Source organism: Lepidochelys kempii, chromosome 2 (genome assembly GCF_965140285.1).
Source record: "Lepidochelys kempii isolate rLepKem1 chromosome 2, rLepKem1.hap1, whole genome shotgun sequence".
NCBI classification, from domain to species: Eukaryota; Metazoa; Chordata; order Testudines; family Cheloniidae; genus Lepidochelys; species Lepidochelys kempii.
The window spans coordinates 209703671-209720055 of NC_136381.1; the positions used below are offsets into that span (position 1 = coordinate 209703671).

Below are 16385 nucleotides of genomic sequence, written 5' to 3' on the forward strand. Positions count from 1 at the left end.
GGTTTGTAATAAGGAAAAACACTAAACCTGCATCGTATTGTACATAACTCAAAATACAATTTAAGTAGATAAATCTCCATCTGCAAAACAATAGGTGATATTCTCAATTATCAAATTAAATGGAAGAAATACATTATTTTCCACCCACTGTTCCTAGCCTTTCTATGGTTAAAACCTTTCTGTTTGCACACAGCTTTCAATCTGAGCCTTATTATTTCAGTTTCTTTCAGATCAATCTCTTCATCTCTTAGAAATCTCCATAGGTCCATGGTTGGAGTGTGAATAACATAGCCAATGACTTGCTGTTAACAATGGCAAGTGGAAAATAAGCATAAAAGAGAGAGACTCCCTACCAGACCTTGTAATTAAAGACTTGGCTCAGTTCATAGATCTATAGAATTGGAAGGGACCTTGAGTCCAGTCCCCTGCACTCATGGCAGGACTAAGTATTATTCTACAACCTTCCTAGGCAATTTATTCCAGTGCTTAACACCCTGACAGTTAAGAAGTTTTCCCTAATGTCCAACCTAAGCGGCTCTGGCTGCAGTTTAAGCCTATTGCTTCTTGGCCTATCCTCAGAGGTTAAGAACAACAATTTTTCCTCCCTCCTCCTTGTAACAACCTTTTATGTACTTGAAAACTTATCATGTCCCCTCTCAGTCTTCTCTTCTCGAGGCTAAACAAACTCATTTTTTTCAATCTTCCTTCATAGGTCATGTTTTCTAGACCGTTAATCATTTTTGTTGCTGTTCTCTGGACTTTCTCCAATTTGTCCACATCTTTCCTGAAATGTGGCACCCAGAACCGGACACAATACTCCAGCTGAGGCCTAATCAGTGCAGAGTAGAGCAGAAGAATGACTTCTCGTGTCTTGCTTACAACACTCCTTCTAACACATCCCAGAATGATGTTTGTTTTCTTTTTTGTTGTTGTTGCCAGTGTTCCACTGTTGACTCATATTTAGCTTGTGATCCACTATGACCCCCAGATCCCTTTCCACAGTACTTCTTCCTAAGCAGTCATTTCCCATTTTGTATGTGTGAAACCAATTGTTCCTGCCTAAGTGGAGTACTTTGCATTTGTCCTTATTGAATTTCATGCTATTTTCTTCAGACCTTTTCTCCAGTTTGTTCAGATCATTTTGAATTTTAATCCTTTCCTCCAGAGCACTTACAACCCCTCCCAGCTTGGTATCATCCTGCAAACTTTATAAGTGTACTCTCTGTGCCACTGTCTAAATCACTGATGAAGATACTGAACAGAACTAGACCCAGAACCGATCCCTGCGGGACCCCACTCAATATGCTCTTCCAGAGTGTCAGGATATTTAAAAAAAAACAGAGGGATCAAATCCAATAGAGATACTTCAATGGAATTACAACAGGGTGCATCTGGCCCAGGCTGTTGATTGGATGTATAGTTTTCATTATGTGGATGTCCACTTTTGGTATACTGTGCAGAAGATGAATGCACAAATTAGAACCCATCATCAAATGATATGTTTAATGGAGAGTCTTTGAAAATGTTGCCCATTTTGGGGAGCATCACACGTGCAGAGCTATTATTCAGTCAATGTGTGGAGACTTCTAGCTCTTCTGCAGTGATTCTAAAGCAGAGGTGGGCAAACTACGGCCTGCAGGCCACATCCGGCCCAAGGGACAGTCCTGCCTGGCCCTTGAGCTCCCGGCCAGGGAGACTAGCTCCCTTGCTGTCCCCCCGCTCCCTCACAGCCTCAGCTCGCCGCACTGCCAGCGCTCCAGAACCGCTGCTCCTGCTGGGCAGAAGCGGTGGCGTGGCTGGCTCTGACCAGGCAGTGGGGCTGTGAGCTCCTGCTTCTCTGAGCAGCATGGTAAGGGGGCGGGGAGCGGAAGGGGGGGGTTGGATAAGGGGCAGGGGGTCCCTGGGGGCAGTCAGGAGACACGGGGTGGTTGGATGGGGTGGAGGATACAGGGGGCTGTCAGGGGAGGGGGAGCAAGGGGAGTTGGATAGGCATGGCAGTCCCGGGGGCCTGTCAAGGGGTTGGGGTGCGGATAGGGGTCGGGGCAGTCAGGGGACAGGGGGGGTTGGATAGGGGGTGGGGTCCCAGGTGGGGCGGTTAAGGACGGGGGGTCCCGGGAGAGGGCGGTCAGGGGACAAGGAGCGGGGGGGGGGGGGGGTTGGATGGGTCGAGGGTTCTGAGGGGGGCAGCCAGGGGGCAGGACGTGGGAGGGGGAGGGGGTGGGGGCCAGGCTGTTTGGCGAGGCACAGCCTTCCCTACCCGGCCCTCCATACAGTTTTGCAACCCCGATGTGACCCTCAGGCCAAAAAGTTTGCCCACCCCTGTTCTAACGACTTCAGTGCTTGAGTTGTGTCCAAGCATGATCAAGACAAGCTTTTCATCTCATAGTTTAGTTTTGTTTTGGCTGAGGAATTCCTTTTACAGCCCCAGCAGATAGAAAACCCATTTCTTCACTGGAGCTATGCTCATTGGGATGGTTTATAAGCAGAGAATATGCGAAACTGTTCAGACCGGGGCCAGGGCACAATTCAAAGGTTCTGTTAGTATGCAGTGGAGAGCAGAGCAGGGCATATAAACCTTGGCAGAAATCTGGGGGAGTACGTGACCCCACCTGACCCCCCGCACACATCGCCTCTGCTTATATGAGTAAGGTGATCACAACTCAGTTCTTCACATTCTCTGGACTAATCTGACCATTGCTCTATAAAATAGCTGGTGGATCCCTAGAGACTGTGATGTCACTTCCAAGAGGATCACAGGCTCCTAAAAAATATTGAAGAGGAGTCCAGCTTGTGGTCTCTCTCCAATCTGGATATTTGTGCAGCAACAGCACATGGCTTCCTGTAAACTGAGATCTGTGCTTTGTTATGCTACAAATCCTTAACCACATGTGACAAAAAACAGTCAAAGTACAAAGCAAATGAAATACAATCCAGAGTAAAAGATACATTCTTATCTAACCAGTGTGTAAAAGTAAGGCCAGTTTTAGATACAGCAAAGCTGTCAAGGTTACTTCTAGTTTTAACTGTTATGTGTGTGCCTTGAAACCAATAAAAACAATTTAAAAATTATATCTGTCTTATGTATTTGTGCCTCGCATACGCAAGGTGGTTCCCTGGTAATAGAACCTTTTTAGATACATTTACCCTTCTTTATCCTGGAGCAAGAAGAGAGGGATCAATTTTTTAAAGGTTGTATTTATTTTTTAAATGGTAGAAAGAAAACCACACGTTTTGTCAGCCCAATCAGTACATAAATCACCTCCAGGCTGAAATGAAATACTGAGAAAATTTTACAAACTAAATGAATGAATGACTAATTACTTTTTGATTAATAGTGTTGTCTCTCAATTGCTCAAGGCAGGTTAAGGAGGGTGAGGCTTTCTAAAAAAGTGATCAGTTTCCACAGTGTTAGCTGGTAATTCATAGATGTGTTTTAGCTTCTACAAAATCTAGACAACTTTACTAATGTTCTGGGAGCCTGAGAATTAATTTTGTCCTGCACAGTAGATGGATTACTTAGAATATATGTGATCCTTCTGGCATGACAGATGGGTTGCCAGGCCAAATTTGAGTGGCACTGCAACCCAGTTCATGTGCTCCTGCTCCCAGTCCTGGGCTCCACCCAATCTGCTGGAGCATGTGTACATGGGGGAGCAGCAGAGAGAAAACATTCAGAAGGATGTTTATTATTTTCATTGATTAACCCCCTTCTCCTCTGAACTTTGAAAAAAAAAAGGTTAGTGAAAGAGTTATGTATAAACTTTGGTGTGGGGGTTCTTTTGTTTTGTTTTTAAAGGTTGTGCTAAAAGGCACTTTTATATTTAAGGACACTTCAGGTTTACACTGTTAATACACAGTTAATTGTATGTTAAGCACGCTGTACTGTAGCAAACATTTCTGAGTTATGCAATATGTAGCCTCTTAAAAAAATGTAAGACCCACCAAAGGGTTTTAGTTGGGGCCCTCTACTACCTTAAAGTTGTCATCCCTATTCTAGACTTGGATGAGTTGGAGTGAAAGGTAACAAACCATCCATCCTCTCTATACAGGCTAGAAGAATCACTACTCCTATAGCTCTCTCTACCTATCTTTTAGTTCCCCCTCTTGACTTTGGTCAGGGACCCCACATATGATGTAAAGTGGTCCTAAAGCAAGGTAAATGTTGGACCAAGGTCAACAGGCTGGCTGAATGTCAATAGGCTAATGAACGTGTGTGCAACCCCACTGCCAAGATCATCATTATTAGGTACAGAACTGATCCTGGAGAAATTTGAAATCTCTTGATTCAATATTTTAAAATTGCTGCTAAGCACACAGGCAAAAACTCAGAGTACGTATGTACATATCCAAACTATCAGATGTTTTCCCCTAGAGCTCAGAACTCTGCACAGGTAAGAAATAGCTTGGACAAGAGTACAGGAACTGGCATGCAAATGAGCCACCTGCTATAACATATTATGTATTTAAACTGGGCCAGTGTTTAATCAGACAAGGTGTTCTAACTCTGAATTAATTAGCCAGGGGAGTGGAATTCAAGACTATCTGTCCCATAGCAGAGGTAATTGTAAAGTACTAGCCTTGGCCCCAATCCTGCCGAGTCTTATTTGCATTCTCAACTTTATACATTGAGTCGCTCCCCTGAAATACCTTCAGTGTTTCATGCTGTGCCTCAAACTATTTCTACACTGCCAAAAGAGTTGGTGGGGGAGGGAAATTCAGCGAGATAACTAGCACGTTAGTTATCTCGCTGAAAAACTGCATCATTTTTAAATGAATACATAGCCAGAGAGGAGTAGCACAAAATTTGCAGCTTGGGAGAATAGTGGCTACGGCAGCTTTAAGACACCTTTGCACCATCCCCATTCTTGGCTGCTCCAGGGCAGGAATGGCCCCCCGGTATAACATAGCCTTAGGGACCTGTAAATTATAGCAGCCTCCCCATGCTGCCTAAAATCTCCACACTGCTGTGTGCGGCAGCCCCACCCTGATGCTCACCTCCTGCCCTAGAGCCCCACCTGTGACATGCCCCTATGTCAGTGGTGGTAAGAGTTCATCTGAAGATAGCATTATGGTTGTTTTCTACAGCACCTATCCTGGGAGAATCATCCCATGGCCAGAACCAGAGCTTTTAGGGCCCCATTAGACCATTCCGGCCTTTTTACCTGCAAAGGAGCCAAAGCAGTGGTGAGGATCTCATCCAAAATGCATAAAGTTAAGGATTTGCACAAAGTCTTTGTAGGATCAGTGCCTTTGTGCATACATGTCTGTGCAGGCACTCAAATTTTCTCTACTGACTGGCCTACATAGAAATTATTACTTTTTCTATTAATGAATTGTCTGCAAACAATTTGTGATTTATTCATTATGCAAAATTATTTCCTGAATAATTTCATTCTGTAATTCTTGGTCTGTACAGTGCTCATGAGTAAGACTGCGAGTCTTGTGCAGCCAGCAGGTGCGACTGACCCCAGGTCTGCCCGAGCAGTTCAGGAAGCACAGCCGCACTGTGCTCCTCCCCTGCAACAGCGACAGTCTTGGGCCATCCCCACTTTAGCAGCAGCGCGGTGGTCCCACGCTGGTGGGGCTGCCCCTGCCAGCAGCAGCAGCTGCCACAGTTTCCCTGTGCCACCCCCCAACCCCCAGCAGGCGCCCCAAGCCCCCAGCACCAGTGGGCACCCCAGCATGTGCCCCGAGTCCCCCACAGCATGTGCCCCAGAGCCCCACCAAACCCCAGAGCAGCAGCTGCACCCCTGGACACTCCAGAACACCAAAGATTTAGACAGGGGTATATAGTACATGTCATGGACAGGACACGGGGCCATGATTTTTTGTTTATTGCCTGTGACCCATCCATGACTTTTACCAAAAATGCCCATGACTAAATCTTAGCCGTACTCATGAGCAGTTTATTGCAAGTATTCTGTATTCAAAATCTAAGGAATGTTGGTTAATTTTGCCTGGACTGATAGATCACATGCTATTTTTGAATGAGTTACTCTTCAAATCAGCTTTCTAGTGCTAATATTTAGATTTCAGGATAGAAATTGGCTGTCTGTAAAATTTGCTGTTTGCATGAATGTATCTAGCCAGGAATATGTTTACTAGAATATTCATTTAAATGAGTATAACAAAAGCAGAGCTTAGTTGAGTTAATATTCACTAAATTTCTGAGCTATAACTAAGCATACTTAAGTTAAAACACCTGTAGCTAAGGGAGATGGGAAAGTGTGTTGGGCTTCAACAAGGACCACAGACTGAGGCTTTAGTGCCCAAATTCTTAGCATGAGGAAAGGGAAGAATGACAGAGTTTGTTCTGTAATCTAATCCTAATGGGCCATATTGTGCCCTTGTCTTTCTTGTCCCCTACTTACTAGTCACTTACATACCTTGTCCGCTGCTCAGCTGGAGAGTAAGACCCTTCCATCTTGTTCAGCTGAAGAAGACCTATGTGAATCTTGGTCTAAGTCTGGCATGAAGCGCAGTCCCTGCTCTTTGGGTTCTCCCTCCTGTGTGCAAGTGAATAGCATGGGGCTATGTGGAGAAAGTTAGGTAATGTATTCAGTTACTATTATGTTGTGTATGGGACTGTAAAGGAAGTAAAGGCAGGAGCTGGACATGAGTCAGTAATGCAAATCTGAGGACTCTGTAGAGACCCACTTGATTGCCAGGAGCCACCACGGAACGTTTGTTCACACTCCAGCAGCTGGCCAAGCACCGCTGGAAGGGAAAGTTGACCCTGAGTGGCTGGAGGTGACTTGTTCCAGGACCTGGCTGAAGATGCCAGGAATGGACTCTAAATTAGTTCATTCATGGGTTTACTTGAAAGTAATAAAGAGTTCATTAATCAAATCTGGATGTAGCTGTGGTGAGTGGGTTTTTCCTGCAGTGGCCATTGAAGAGCACCAATGATATCTACCAGTAATCACGCTGCTCCTTGGGAACAGCATCCTTGGAATGAAGAAGCAGAGTGAGGGATGACACAGGGTAAAATTTCCAAGTGCAAAGCTAGGTGGTGGCAGAAGTTACCTGAGTCCAGGCTGTAGAAAACCCGGGGCTGTGACAAGCTGAAAATGGGCAAAGCCTTGGCCCCATCCGCTGCCACTTGCTGGCCAGAGTAGCTGGTCAGATGGAAAAGGGAAGAAAGCTTCACCCTTATGAGGTCTGAAGTAACCTACTCTTCCTGCTAGCACAAAGAACAAGAGAGGAGGAACTGTATCTCAGAGGGGAATCTCTGAAGCAAAATACCTCTATGTGCTGCTCCAGGGGTGATGCAGCTTATGTACCACCCTCTGCTGAGTGCTGTGCAGAAAAGCACAATCTAGTTGGAGGTTGGTGGGTGTCTGGGTGTGTTGTAACTGGATTCCTTCCACCCATGTGGGCAGCTTGTAATTAAAGAGCTCTGCATTGGACAGGTCAGCTGCCAGGTAACATAAGTGGGGACACTTCCATTAAATGATTTGGTGAAGCAGCCGTCATTCATTTACGCTACAATCACCTGTGTGCAGTGTGCGCTTCTTCCGCTACAGAATCTACCACAAGAAAGAGGCTAAAAACATGCATGAAAAATTCATTACCAGAGTAACTTATTCCAATTGCTACAAAACTATGGATATGGCTACACTGCAGAAAAGACCCATGGCAGGGAGTCTCAGAGTCCGGGTGAACTGACTTGAGTTCATGGGACTTGTGCTACGGAGATAAAAATAGCAGTATAGATGTTCCTGCTCAGCCTGGAACCCGGAATGTGAAACCCCATGAACGGAGAGGGACGCCGAGCCCAGGCTCCAACCCTAGCAGAAAAATCTACACTGTTATCTCTAGCCCTGTAATGCGAGCCCAAGTCAATTGACCCAGGCTCTGAGACTCACTGCTGGGGGCAGCCGGGGGCAGGGGGAAGAGGTTGTAGTGTAGACGTACCCTTACTCGATTTCCTATTTTTAACTGCAAATCCATTTTCTCATGCACTTTCAGCTATAAACATTAAAAAGCTTCCTGTACCATTCAGTACAAATGTAGCATAGGGAACCCAAAGGAGAAACTGGATTCTTCCAAGCATCAATTGAATAAAACTAGTATTCTAATGCCCAGTATAAAAAATGTTGAAATTATTAAATCAGTAATATTGTACCATACCAATATATTTTTGTTAATAACTTACAGGAAAAGTGGTAAATTTCTCAAGAAAAAAGTTTCCAGTAAATTACTAATAAAACTGTAATCACCATAATGTAGTAATACTTGAATAATTTTCCTTAAGATTTGCACCAGAGTAAGCGAAATGTATTTGTTCCTGTAATCATATATACTCACATGCACATATTTATATATATTATAGATATATCTGACATTGTGTATTTGTAGATACATATACACATGTATATTCTCTCAGAAGAATTCACTTATAGCTGGCTCCAAGACCTCTGCTGGGACATGCAACAACTAAATTATTTCACTCAGAACTATTAATGAACATATTCAAACAGGAGTTACAGAACTAAGGAATATGTATATTCTACAGGATTGATCAGGACATTTTATCTTCCAATGCTAATATACTTCCTGGAATAGCTAATTGGCTTTTCAGTGCATGGCTGATCTTGGTTAGCTGTGCATTAACAAAGAGTAACATGCTGACCCCAGCACAGTGAGACATCATTACTTTCAATCAGACCAGGCCATTTCAAGGGTAAATTACAAATCCATTGAATATTTCTGTTTGTTGTGCCTTTTGGGTAGTTCATATATTTGACCCTAATGGAACCTCTCTCACTTTTCGTCATTAAGAGATAAAAACTAAATTGAATTTCTTGTTTGTTTGGCGTTTTCTGTTAGACAAACTACCAGCTGCCTCTTTGTTTTCAGAAAACCATTAATTTATTTCCTGGCTTATTCTAGAAAGAAAATCGATCTTTAAAAATGGCTTTCAAATATCACCGTACAGCTCAAATACATTGCTGGAAAGGGCAAATAATATAGTGATTTTGATTAGATTATGCTTTCTTTTGAAGGTGTTCTTCTAATACCTCTTTGAGAGTTAATCTCAAGAGAAATATTTAATGACTAGATTTGGGCTTGGACTATGAATTCATTCAAGTCAAAGAGAGGGATTAAGAAACCCATTCCCCCTACGTAGGCTACCAGGAACTTGGTCCAAATACATAGGAGTAAGTGGGGTTACTCACCAGATTACTCCATTTTCCAGCGCAAATAGGCAGGGGTATAAGCACAGCCTTCGTTCTTCTCCCCCTACTCTATGGCCAGAGTAGGTAATGCCAGGAGCAAATTGTTACTCCACCCTACCCTCTACAGCAAGAAAGAAGCAGAGGAGGAATTGTGACTCAGAGGCTGTCTGTGAAACAGTGCAGGGTCAGTGCCTTAAATTAACAATACTGATATTTAAATAAAGACAACTATTTAATTCGTTAATAATAAAATGCACTGCAGTTAATTTTTTCCAGCTCTTTTTTCAAATGTTTGAGCAGCACTTTCAACTACAGGTTGAAAATAATTGACATTTTCATTGAACATGTCTGCTACCCTTACAAAAAAAGCTATGTTAAAAACATGTAAAGATTGCACTGCTTAGCACTCAAAAGTCTGGAAATGCGTAAGATAAGGTTTCACATGCAGCCTTAAGTCTGCCCCTTTAGGTGTATGCCTGATGATTACCTTACCATCTTAAATTTCATGATCACATTATTTCTCAAATAATCTATTGAATATAATACAGTCATTTGTAACAGGGTAACTGAGAGACCTAATTAATTTCCATGTTAGTTATACTCACTTATGGAATGCCACCATCTCTCCCTTTAGAATACAGGGGGCTGGTGCTTAACCAGCAGGGAAGAGGGAAGGGAAAGTATTTCCAGTAAAGAGAGAAAAGGAGTACTTGTGGCACCTTAGAGACTAACAAATTTATTTGAGCATAAGCTTTCGTGAGCTACAGCTCACTTCATCGGATGCATTCAGTGGAATGAGACACACATTCCTTGTCTTCCTCCCTCTGAGTGTTTCTTCTCCCAGTTCCATACCACTAGTCCTCTATGAGCAGGACATATATTGCATTCTGCACCAGCCCCTTATGCCATAGCAGCCTCTACCAGCAGTGGAGAGGGCCAGGACTCTTTTAGCACTGGTCTCCTTCTCCACTTGGGCCAGAAGGGGCTGCTTGTGTTAGTGCTGTGAAATACTGTCAGTAAAGCTATAATAAAGCCCAGCACGTAGAGAGGTTCTCATAGAGGAAGGATGGTCCTGTGGCTGGAACTTAGGAGCTATGGATTCAATTCCTTGCTCTGCTGCAGACTTCCTATGTGACCCCTGGTCACTTAGCTTCCCTGTGCCTCATTTCCCCAGCAGTAAAATGGGGATAATAGCATCTCCGTACCTCACAGCAGTGTTATGAGGATAAATACATTAAAGATTGTGAGGCACTCAGATGCAAAGATAACAAGGTTAAGATAAAAATTGTATTAAAGCTAATGTTAAAAATATCTAATACATGGGTTAAGGAAAGATTTTCGAAACGTCTGGGTATATTGCTTAAATTATCCAAAAGTACAAAGTTTGGTTTAAAAGTCATAAAATACCTATACTGTATATAATCTACGGGCTGTATCAGACTAAAGATAGATAGCATCCTACAGCCTGCTCAGCTCTCCCTGCGCCCGCGGCTGTCCTGCTTCAACACCCCTGTTTGGGAATAGGGATCACAAGTAACTCAAAGCCATTAGCCCCAAAAGTTTGACACCTACTATTATTATAAATGTTTCTGTGCTTCATGTTTACCTAGGGAGGTGGTTGGAACTTACACATTCATTCCCTCCAATATTTGCAGCTGAAGCTATGTATTATTGCGCTAGTGCAAGACAATCAGAAAGCAAAAATCACTAGAGACAAAAGTGAAACAACTACTCTGATGATGTTACCCTAGCCAGAAACAGACAAAGGGTGGAAAATCGATTTTTTTAAAATTATCTCAGTTATGATCTAAGTTATTATTAGAAAAAGAGGTACGTTAGTTTTAAATATAACTTTTTTACTGAACAGTGCTCCTTTAATCAATATTTTAAAACTGTCTGTATTTTTCAGTTGGATTTATTCTTTTGGGGCATTGGACTAATGTAAAGGAAAATATGTTTTTCACAGGTTTTGGAGCTTCAGGATACTTCTGTTCTTTGGCAGAACCACGTTTTCCAGCAAAGTGATAGTATTTCTACACTTGCATTAAGTGAAATTATACTGATTTTTTAAAACCTATTTTAAACCCATTTAGAGTTAGTTACTGTTGTGTTTGTGAAAATGTGACTACAAGGGCACATATCTTGAAAGAGGAGGAGGAAGGAAAAAACAGTCTTGTTCAGGACAAAATTACAGCATATTAACTTCTGGTCCGCTTTTCTATTTCATGGGACATGTAGGATGCACTTGAAAGCTCCATGGTTAGGTTAGCTCCATATTGGTAAAGCAGCTGAACATTTTCAATGAGAAGCAGAAATGACAAATACACTGGAGAATTTACTTTACATTGGGGTCAAACAGGAAAACTTGACTTACAGATTGATTTCTCCAACACGATGTTTTTAATCCTGCAGAATAACATTTTAATAGCACATTTACAAAATGCTTATCTTCCTACTGAGCAGACTTGATTTTTAGATTGGATGTTTATTCTACATTTAAATGTAGATTGATCTGGCAAAATTAGGTAGCAAATTATATTGGAAAAGTGACAGAAAGGAACATTAGACTGAACAATCTTATCCTCTAAACACACTTTGGGCAAAATGTTCACTTAGGTTGGCACCTAAATCATGCTTGAATAATTTGTAAAATTTGTAAGTGGGAGTGGATTCAAATTTTGTAGGCGTAGTTTAGGGACCAACTTTTACACTTGAATACATAGGACCATGTTAGGTGTGAAAGTTAACCATGAAGCAGTCATGCCAACCAGACCAAAGTCAGGCTAAGAGAGGCTGCTGTGAAAGTCTGAAAGGAGAATGAAGGAATATTTGTTTAAGTTACAGAGAGTGAGAAAGAAGGGGAGGCTTGCATTCCTTTACTTTGTACCAGACCTTGAGATACAGAGGCGCTGTTTTCCACTCCCTGTTCTTGTGTTATGTCTGTTTTAACTCCTCGTCTCCTGGTTGACACCCATACCGATAAGAAAGTTAGTGAAGCATTACGATTTGCTAAAAGTTATCTACAATAAGGGAGTAGAAGTTCATGCATAATAGAGAAAGAGGATTTTAACTAACATGGGCGTGGGCTGCTTTATGAATAAATTTGTGACGCGACGGAACTGTCTATAAAAACCTATTAGTTTTACTTAGAGGCAGCTGCTTCTCTTTGGAGACGGGCTGCTCTCTATTGTTGTGTGCATTCTTCAATAAAGAGCTTTGAGTTCAGACCTTACTGGTGTTGCCTGTCTCTCTCCGGTCAGACAACGAACCGTGCCGTCTGGAGTTCGAGTCCTTGACAGCCAGAACCTCAGTTATTGGAAATCAGCTCCAAGTCAATAGAGACACACTGATCTAAACTACTGAGAATCTGTTACTTATTATCCCAAAGATGCATCACCAGTAAGGCAGGCACCTGTTTTTATGGATACACAAGATCACAACGTTATTTACAAAGTGCCAACAACAAGTGCACGTAGGTAGTACTTGCCTAATCATAAGCTACATGTTGCACATTCACTGAGGTGCCCAGGGTCAACCTCAGGCATGCTGTATCCACTCATTAATCCTATTGCATGGCAAAACCATCCCCATAGACACATCTCTGCCAACAGCAAGGACATTAGCTATGGGGCAGGTGACATTTCTAGAGCAGAGCTACTTACATCCCAGCCATGCCCATTTTCATACAAGTAATGAGCCATCATCTGCAGGCACATCTACCACCCTTGCAGATTCTACTGTTTCCATTGCTCTCTAGCTATGTGTATAGTGTTCAGGATGCACTATTTTTTAAGGTCTGATTTTTAGCTGTAATTCTTCCCTCTCCATCCTCAGCCACACACACACGCTGTTAAGAAAGAAATGGACTAGGTGGCTTAATAGATCATCTCCATCCTTATGTTTTTATCATTCAATGACTTATTGACATTAATAATGTGAATAATAATTGGGTAGGCAAGTGGTAAGCTGAGAGTCCTATTTATCTGTTCACTCTCTGTTCATTTTGTTACCTCATCTTCTCACCCCCACCCACCTCTCGTCTGTTCTGTCCGTCTGTGTTGTCTCTTACATTTAGATTGAAAGCTCTCTGGGGCAGGGATTGGCTGCTCTCATGATACTTATCCTGGTTTATGCAGCATCTATTACATTAGGGCCCTACTCCTCCTTGGGGTCCTCATGTGCTACTGTAATTAAATAAAAGAAAACCTAAGAAAGCAGCAGAAGCATTCAGAGCAGCTTTGAGCGCAAACAATTCCATTGCCAGGAATAATAGAAAGCAACGTATAGATGTCTCATAAGGCTACACAACAAACAGATGTAACTGCCCATCCAATAAACAGACTACTGTACCAAGTAGCCATCTCAGTTAACAGCAGCGGCAAATTTAAAAGGTCGGGCAAGCTGAGCTATGGGCCCCAGCAGGCTGAAAAAGAGGCTTCTCCTGCCGGGTGGCTACTTGTATGACTATCCAAGAGATATCAAAGTCCAGTCCCAGCTCCACCATTTTTGCCGCCCCAAGCAGTGCGCCAAATTGCCGCCACCATGAGCAGTGGAAGAGATAGAAGCTGCTGCCGAAGCGGCTGAAGAGATGGGAGCTGCCCCAAGCACCTGCTTGGAATGCTGGTGCTTGGAGCCGGCCCTGCCCTCACCTTAACCCAGTCATTTGGAGTCCTGCCCCAGTCCAGCATGCCACATTATGGTAGTCCAATGGAATTCTTTGAAATCACCCACCATGGGGTTCAATCCAAACCAGCCAATGTCAAAAGCCATGAGCCGGGAGTCAGACTCTGGGGTATAGGTGTCAGCATAGTGCTCTCCCACAACAAACTATTCATCTCACCTAAGGGAATTGGAACATAAGGGAACTGGAACTGCAGGTCATTGAGAAGGGTGGAAGGGAGGCAACAGGAGAGGGAGAAGGAAGGAACATTCTGAAAAGTGACAGCTGGCTCAGAAGGGGCAGCTTTTGAACACACTATTGTTTTTTGACTTATGAGCCTGAAGATTATTTTTGCCCTGAATTAATAACCTGTGTCTTCCAGCTTGCCTGCAGTGATAAATAAATCAGACTTCTGCGCCATTCGGAGAACTGGAATATTACATTTCCCGTACACTTACATTCTGCTGGCTAGCAACTTTCCACTGAGAACAGGGAACCGGAAGATCTGCGACAAGAATAGATATTTATAGTTTACAACCAGACTACTACATGGTTCTAATGACAAAAACCATGCGAAAGTTTCACCAATAGTCTAATCTAAGAAAATATTAATATCGGTGTCTGTGCAATGTAAGTCAAGTCCTGGCCCATTGTAAAGGATGGCAAAATTCCACTAGATATGAAGACTTATTATATCACAAAATGTAAAGAACTAACAAAATAACTGGTTTCAGAGTGGTAGCCATGTTAGTCTGTATCAGCAAAAACAACAAGGAGTCCTTGTGGCACCTTAGAGACTAACACATTTATTTGGGCATAAGCTTTCGTGGACTAAAACCCACTTCAGCAGATGCATGGAGTGGAAAATACAGTAGGCAGGTATAAATACACAGCACATGAAAAGATGGGAGTTGCCTTACCAAGTGGGGGGTCAGTGCTAATGAGCCAATTCAATTAAGGTGGAAGTGGGCTATTCTCAAGAGTTGAGAAGAAGAGGTGAATACCAAGGGAGAAAAAAAAAACATTTTTGTAGTGCTAATGAGGCCAGTTTTCAGAGTAGCAGCCGTGTTAGGCTGTATTCGCAAAAAGAAAAGGAGTACTTGTGGCACCTTAGAGACTAACAAATTTATTTGAGCATAAGCTTTCGTGACCTATAGCTCACTTCATCGGATGCATGTGTAATCAAGGTGGCCCATTTCAAATGGTTGACAAGAAGGTCTGAGTATCAGCAGGGGGAAATTAGTTTTTGTAGTAACCCATCCACTCCCAGTCTTTATTCAGGCCTAATTTGATGGTGTCCAGTTGGCAAATTAATTCCAGTTCTGCAGTTTCTCGTTGGAATCTGTTTTTGAAGTTTTTTTGTTGAAGAATTGCCACTTTTAAGTCTGTTATTCAGTGTCCGGGGAGACTGAAGTGTTCTCCTACTGGTTTTTGATTGTTATAATTCTTGATGTCCGATTTGTGCCTTGAAATAGGAGCTGACTGCAAACTGTGGGGCCAATCCTGCAGTCCATTTTCAGGTAATTAGATTCAAAGTCGATTAGAGTTTTGCCTAAATAAAGACTGCAGAATTTGGCCACACAGTACATTTGTAACTGATCACAAAGCATATGTTTTCTAAGTCCTGTTTCATATAACTTTTGAACTCTAAATTCTCTCTTTTACCTAGTGAATTGCTAGTCAGAGGCCAGCTACTACACCTGTTGAAATAAATGGGAGTCTTGGTATGGACTGCAACAAGAAAGGCTCACAATCCTAAAACTATTAATCCTCCAGATCATGAAAGACATTCTTATCCACTTGGTTAGTTCACTTACTTGGTGTTAAGGATTTTAAACAAGAAAAAATTTTGGAGAACAAGGACAAACAACCTCGATCTTCTGAAGTTCTCATATATATATCACACACTTTTTTTTCCAGACACTGGAATGTTCATTATACCATTCAGAAAACAGGGTCTAGTGTGACAATCTGCTGAAAAGTGCCTCTGTGATTATAACGAGAAATCAGTCACTTATTTTGCTGGATTGTTCATCAGACTGACAGATAAGCTCAGTATGAATCTGAGAAGCCTGCACCTGGTCAGGAAACTGCAAGATATGACAACAGTCTCTCTGTTGCTAATAATTATGCATCTAGTTTAATCACCAACCTCATGCTTAACAAAATGGAAGCATAAAACTGTGTCAATGATGAAGCTATAGGTATTTAAATCATGAAGCATTTTTCATTCAATTAGTATGGTGATGAGTTGTTGCATTTGTTTGAAATTCTAGCTGATGCTGACAGTATTTAAAATTAAGGTTAGAAAGTACAGCAGAATAATTTGACTAGTGACATGCTACATAAAATGTATCATTTTACTACCATCTGGATATAGATTTTTGATGGCTCAAATCATATCTCAAAAAACTGAAGTGCAAATAAAATTAAAATATTATTGGTTATTTCCTATATGAAATAGTCACTTTTTTGGTTCCACTTGGTTTTTAAATTGTTTCAAGTAACACAAATGGACAGTGTAGGAATGAAAGTCTGATCTT

The 16385-nt window shown here is 42.2% G+C and overlaps 1 long non-coding RNA gene across 1 annotated transcript in view; it reads left to right on the forward strand.

Annotated features, from left to right (window-relative positions):
* Positions 1–16139, forward strand: part of LOC140907533 (uncharacterized) — a 36504-nt gene extending 20365 nt beyond the window's left edge. The window contains exons 2-3 of the long non-coding RNA XR_012157516.1: positions 6375–6549; positions 15512–16139. This is a non-coding gene — a long non-coding RNA (uncharacterized LOC140907533). The remainder of the gene's footprint in view (positions 1–6374; positions 6550–15511) is intronic.
* The last annotated feature ends 246 nt before the right edge of the window (positions 16140–16385 follow it).